This window comes from Micromys minutus (genome assembly GCF_963924665.1).
Source record: "Micromys minutus genome assembly, chromosome: 1".
Taxonomy (NCBI): domain Eukaryota; kingdom Metazoa; phylum Chordata; class Mammalia; order Rodentia; family Muridae; genus Micromys; species Micromys minutus.
The window spans coordinates 129,503,001-129,509,225 of record NC_137969.1 but is presented as its reverse complement, the minus strand read 5'-3'; positions in this window follow the sequence as shown (position 1 = coordinate 129,509,225).

Sequence of the window (6,225 nt, the reverse complement as noted above, 5' to 3'; positions counted from 1 at the left end):
TGTCTGCCCCAGCAAAACATCAAATGCCCTCTCAAAAGACAGCTTCCAGAAAGACATAACATGACAAAACTGAGTTTCCAGAGAAACCAGACATGTCTACTTCACCCAACCATAGAATTATTTAATTAGTACTCTATAGCTATAATTTTGCCACCATTATATATCATAATGTAAATATCTGATTTGTTCAACACCCCTGAAGGGGTCGCAACCCATGGGTTGAAAACCACTGCTTTGTGTTTGGAAAGCACACATGTAGTGTGAGCTCTCATCTGTCTGTGTGAGGGGACGGTTGGCATCCAGTCTAGAACCAGGCTGGAGAATCCACATTGAACTAGGCTTTCCATGGAAGATGAGAAAGAATTGCGTTTAGAAAAACACGGGGAGTCCCCAGTTCACCTTACGGCATCGCTGCTAGTCCTTCATGATCTAGCTCCTCAGCAGTTCTTGTGAAAGCTCAGGCCTTGACTCTCCTGCCTTCCCCCTCAGCTCCTGTTCCTTTGTGAGGGTTCTCGGGTCTCTGGGCTTTAGCCATCATTCCCTCTCTGCTAGAATTTCTTACTTCTGTAACTCTAGCTCTGAAATCTTTTCAAGGTTTTATGCTTGCATTCGGGTGCCTATCCAATTTCAAGGTGAATGTATCCACACTGAAGCTTTGTTTCACCCACAGTCACCACCAACTCTGGTCCTTCACACCCTCACTGCTCCATCCATATACTAAGGGTTATCCTGTTGATGTTTCTCTCCACGATCCCCAGCTTCAACTTGCCATTAGGTACAACCAGTTCAGATGCTAAATATCTGTCGGGTCTGTTCCATCTCCCCTGTCCGTTCGGCCATAATTTTAGACTGCACTTTGTCACTCCCACCAAATCTGTCACAACAACACACAAACTGCCTCCTACAAACTCTGTATTAGCTGAGAGTCTCCAAAGGAACAGAATCTACAGAGTTCCTAGAGACATGTAAGGGAAGGTTTACTGTGGGAAAATCATACACATAATGATGGGGACACAGAAGTCCCTTGATCTGTTCCCCTCAAGCTGGTGCCCATGTAAGCCACAATTCCCATCCCATCTAAACAATGAAGGTTAAGAATGGGTGGATCTGATGGTGGGAATCCCAGTGTGAATCCAAAGCCTTAAGAACCAGGATCATTGATGTCCAAGTGAAGTGGAAAAATGGTGGTCCCTAGGTATGATGGAGACCTTCCAGCCTCAAGTGGGCTTAACTCAGTAGTCAGGGTCACTGTCCCCAAAACCTCTACCAAAATCAGTGACATTCCAGGTTCTTGGTGTTGTGAACCCAAAGAATAAATTTTAGATAACAAAGATAACTTTAAGGAGCTTTGTTATAGAGAGAGAGCAAATATAGAAAGTAGAAGGGATCTCAGGAGAAAGTTGCCTCTGAGGGGCTTTGTCCAAAAGTTAATGAGACTTTTGACTAAAGAAGTAAACCAGTCTTTGAAGTGACTGGGCTGAGAAATAAGAGATGGGCTGGTCAGCTCAGCCGGTCCAACCACAGGTCCCCACAGTGTCCATGCACCTCTCCATCCTTGTGCTCGGGATGAGATTCTGGCACAAGCCTTCAAAGACCAGTGAAGGATCTCCTCATGTGTAGCTTTCAGACAGCTATGCAAGAGAAGAAAGATTAAATGAATACATACACAAATAACCTAGGACATGAAACAAACCGATGCCTCCCAGCCAAAGATTTCTGCCATATCCAGCCAGATCAGAACAGCCAGAGATTCAAGAGTGTCGCTGGCTCCTGGTCAGGATGGAGCGGGTTGATTTTCTAGGTCTCACTCTAACCATCTGTCAAGTTTTATTTTCTTCATCACAAGGGCAAAAATATGGAAGCTCCAGCTCAAGAAGTGAAGGCTACTCCATCCTTCCTCTGCCTTGCTCCTCTTCTTGGGCCCTTGGAGGACTGGATGGTGCTGTCTACCACATGAAGTTGCTGTTCTTCACTACGTCTACTGAGCCGATTGATAATCTTTTTCAGAGACAGATGCTAGGCACACACAAAAGTAAAGTTTGCCTGCTACCTGGCCACCCCTTTGCCCTCAATCACCCACCCTGCTCTGGATCCCGAATCCTCATGGTGCAGACAGCATGGCTGCTGAGAGGCAGACATGACCACGTGGCTTTTCCTCCTGTCTGTCTCTATAAAACTCCACCTACCTCCGTTTCCAGACCTTTGTCCATGTCACATCGGCCCCAACTTCTCTTTCTGAACCCCTTAAATGAGCCTCCTTTAGCTGACTAGCATCTACACAGGGCTCAGCTTTCTTGTTGCCTCCTTGGGGAACTCTTAGATCCTAGAATTAGTTGGATTCCCCTATTACAACTCTCATTACACATCCTTAATCTTCACGGAGGAGACAGGTATCGTGAGCACAATTAAATAACTGAACAATCATCAGCTTAATGTCTGTCTGCCCCAATTATACTAAAAGCTTTACAAGAACAAAAAACCCCACGTTTGTCTCACTGCAGCTTCACATTTAGTAGGTTCTGAATAGGTGCATTTATTGAGTAGATAATGAAAGAGCAGTCTCTGTAGTACAGACTAGGGAGTGCCATGATTGGGCCCACTTCTCATATGGCTTGCTTATTCTTTATTACATCATGCCTGCTTATGACATCCTGAACCAATGCGGCCAATCATACAAATTCTCATGCTTACAAACACCAGCCTATGCAATGACATGGCCGAGCTGTGCCTACGTTTTGTGTTGTTTGTCCGGTGTTTCTAACATCCAGCATCTATCTGTCTACTCATTCAGGACTCCATTAAAGGCGCATCTCCTCCATAAGTCTTTCCCTCCTTATCCCACCCAGGTAGAAATGACCACTTCATCCCTCACTCGGGCCACCATAGTACCATTTGTCTTGTAGGAACAACAAGACTTAATATGGTTAGACTTTTCCATTAGCCAGTCTCCAACTCTTGGTGGACATTGAATGTCCACTGGGGTTTCAATTTTTTGGTGTCCCAGAACTGAAACGTAGACAGAGACACCTGTGTAGTAGCAGAAGCAGAGGGAGTTTATAGAGAAACAATGCTTGTCCAGGAGCAGAAAGAGACTGGAGCTAAGAGGCAGTTGAGAGGTTCAGGCTCAAACACTGTACAAACTGCTGTAAACTTTTATACTCCAGGCTTTAGGGTCATCCACACAGCCTGGACCTTTTCTGCTTATGCTCTATGTGTTACATGTTGGCCTTGGTGGCAAGGAGACTCTAGTTTCTTTGCCAACTGTCCCTTTAATATGCTAATGTTGACCTCATTCACCATGCTACTCCCCTGCCTCACAACAGTTGGGTAGGAGTCAGCCTCAGTGTGGAATCAAAGAGGATGACAGTCTTCCCAGAGCCACACTTATTCATACAGTGAAGACCTGCTTTCCACTTGAGAAGCTCATAGAAAGTTGCATACATGGGGCTCTGTCTCTCTTTAGTTGTTGGCTTGTTTTCTTTCTAGCTTCCAAAAAAAAAAAAAAAAAAAAAAAAAAAAAAAAAAAAAAAAAAAAGCTCTCATGGTGCGTCAGAAATAGTAAAGACACTGCAGCTCAGCAGACCAATCCCTCAGCAAGCCTCTAGTCTTTTGTGAAATTTAGCCTCCTCTCCTGTGCCTGCTGTCAGCTTGGCTGGGACTGAGAGCCTGCAGTCCCAGATTTTGATACTCTCAAGTCTCTGCCTGAGTCCTGTTGTATTTCAGTAAATACAACCCAGATGTGTGTCTTGTTATTTAAGAAGAAAATTCTTTTTTATTTTCCTTTGGCTATCACTACTGACTAGCTTTTAACAGCTCAACATAATTTTAATCCACCATAATTTTTGTTTTATTTTTAGATGTTCAAATGTTCACAAATGGACCCATAGACTCCTCTCCCCTCCCCACCCCTACCTTCAACCACCACCTTAAGCTATTTTCTGTGTCTTTCTCTGTTATTCCTGAAGTATTATTGCTTTTCAGTAATAAATATTTCAATGCAGTCCAGATTGTCCCCCAAGAATGGAAACTGCTCTCACTCCGGGGAGCTCTACTTACTTTTAGTGGAGAATAATGACTCGGATTTTTCTGCTGTAAAATTTGCATCACTGAAAAGTCTCACGTTCCGTGAGTCACACACTACAAGCCAAGGGCAGACTGAATGGAGGAGACTAGTGACAGGAGACTCGCCGCAGCCAAGTGCTGAGCAAAAACCACTGGTTCCTTGGAAACCATTGGGGACTGCCCCAGCAGGCTAGAGGAGGCACCCATAGTTTTATCTGCAGTGGGGGAGGTGGCTCAGTCAGTAAAATGCTTTCTGCACATGTAGGCCTGCAATTCCATCACTGGGCAAGAAAAATAGAAGGGTTCCTGGGGCTTGCTGGTCAGCCAGTAAAGATGAAATGGTGAGTTCCAGGTTCAAAGAGAAATCATCTCAAAAAGGATGATGGAAAACAATCGAGGGAGATGCCAGATGTCAACTTCTGCCTTAACACATACACACACACACTTGCACACACACACACACACACACACACACACACACACACACACACACACTTGCACACACACGTACACACGCACCACCACCACATTTACATAAGCCATTGAACAGAATACCAATGCGTTGGAGCAGAGCCGTGGGGTGCTTGGCCAATGCACACTGAAGGACTCAGTCTAGGAATTCCCTAGGCAGGAACATGGCCTGGCGTGGGTACACCTCTGTGGGCTCCCCTGGGGCTTTTGTATACTCCTGAACTAACTAACTAAACACACTTATGAAGCTATCCACTTCCTGCCTCTCTACACATAAGGCATATCTGCTCTTCCTGAACCTGAACTGCCTGCTCTGACCAAGGGACAACAGCTTCGGTGACACTGCAAGGCTTCTGAGAATATCAGGAGATGCCCTGCAGCCTTGGCTGGGTGTCTTGGAATGTTCTGGATGAACCAGCCACTGTGTAAGGGGTCATGAGAGCCTAAGACAACCAAGCTATAAGGAAGTGCAAACTAGGCCACTGCTGGGGGTGGGGAACATGAAGAGAGCATGTGTCTCTAGCTGGCAATTGATCTGGATAGCCTAACTTGGGTACTATTGGAGATTGGCTCTAATGCTAAAGATCCTGATCCCCAACTGATTTTTGATTGATCAATAAATATGCCAGTGGTTAATGATTGGGCATGGGACAGGACACTTAGAGTTGTGCAGGCAAGGACGCAGAGAGGAACAAGGGAGATTTACCATGATTGGGGTAAAAGGATGGGACATAGTAGTGGCAGGTGATAAGGCCAGTCAGCCATGTGAGATTTTGGGTCAGTAGTCACTGGCCACTTCCCCAATTGGGCCTGAGGTAGTAGGGGAAGATTTAGGAGTACCCAGACTTTGATGTAGCCATGGCATTTAAAACTAAGCTAACGTGTGTTTCATTCATGGACCCAAAGATAGCTTCTGGGCAGGAGTACACACGAGATTCACCCAGAGCCAAAGTGGTGTAGTCAAAACTCATTGCACCAGGGTACCCTACATTTAATTATGACACTGGTTTCTGCCATGGCCACACCTGACTATAGACATGGTAAGGTTTTTATTAAGAATAAAGTATCTCTTTGTCAGTATAAAACACAATAGTTCTTACCTCAAAGGGAATAAGAGGTAGTTTTATTCTGGTCCAAATGTAAGTGGCTGTGACCCACGATCCCAGGCTCATGTCGCTCCAGACGGCACGTGGAAGTGTTACACAAACTCTTACAGTCACAGAAAAAAAGACATTCATAGATCGAGGGTGTACCAAACACTCTAGGCGGTGCCTGGGTCAGCTTCTAGCAAAAGAGAAATCCCTGCACAGGTTTCAGATGTTGAGATTTGTGGTTGGCATTCTGCTCAGTTGATGCATTCCGTTACCTAATAGTTAGAAGGATGTTAGATAGAGGGGTGAGGAATAGCTCCGGAGATTCTGGATCCGTAATGTTGATCTTCCCACAGTCGTGACGTTCTGTCGAGTCGATCAGCTTTGTGGAGTCTTCAAAGTAAACGTGGCTTCCTTTTATTTTTCCTTCTCGGAACTTCGGTTTGCATCCTCCGCCTCCCAGCCCTGAGAAATAACAGCGAGTCACTGAAGCTGCTTGGTTTACGCACAGTTAACCGGAAAATAGGTCAATGTTAACTGGAAAATAGGTCAATGTTAACTGGAAAATAGGTCAACATTGCTCCGGTGGGTCTTGATTGTT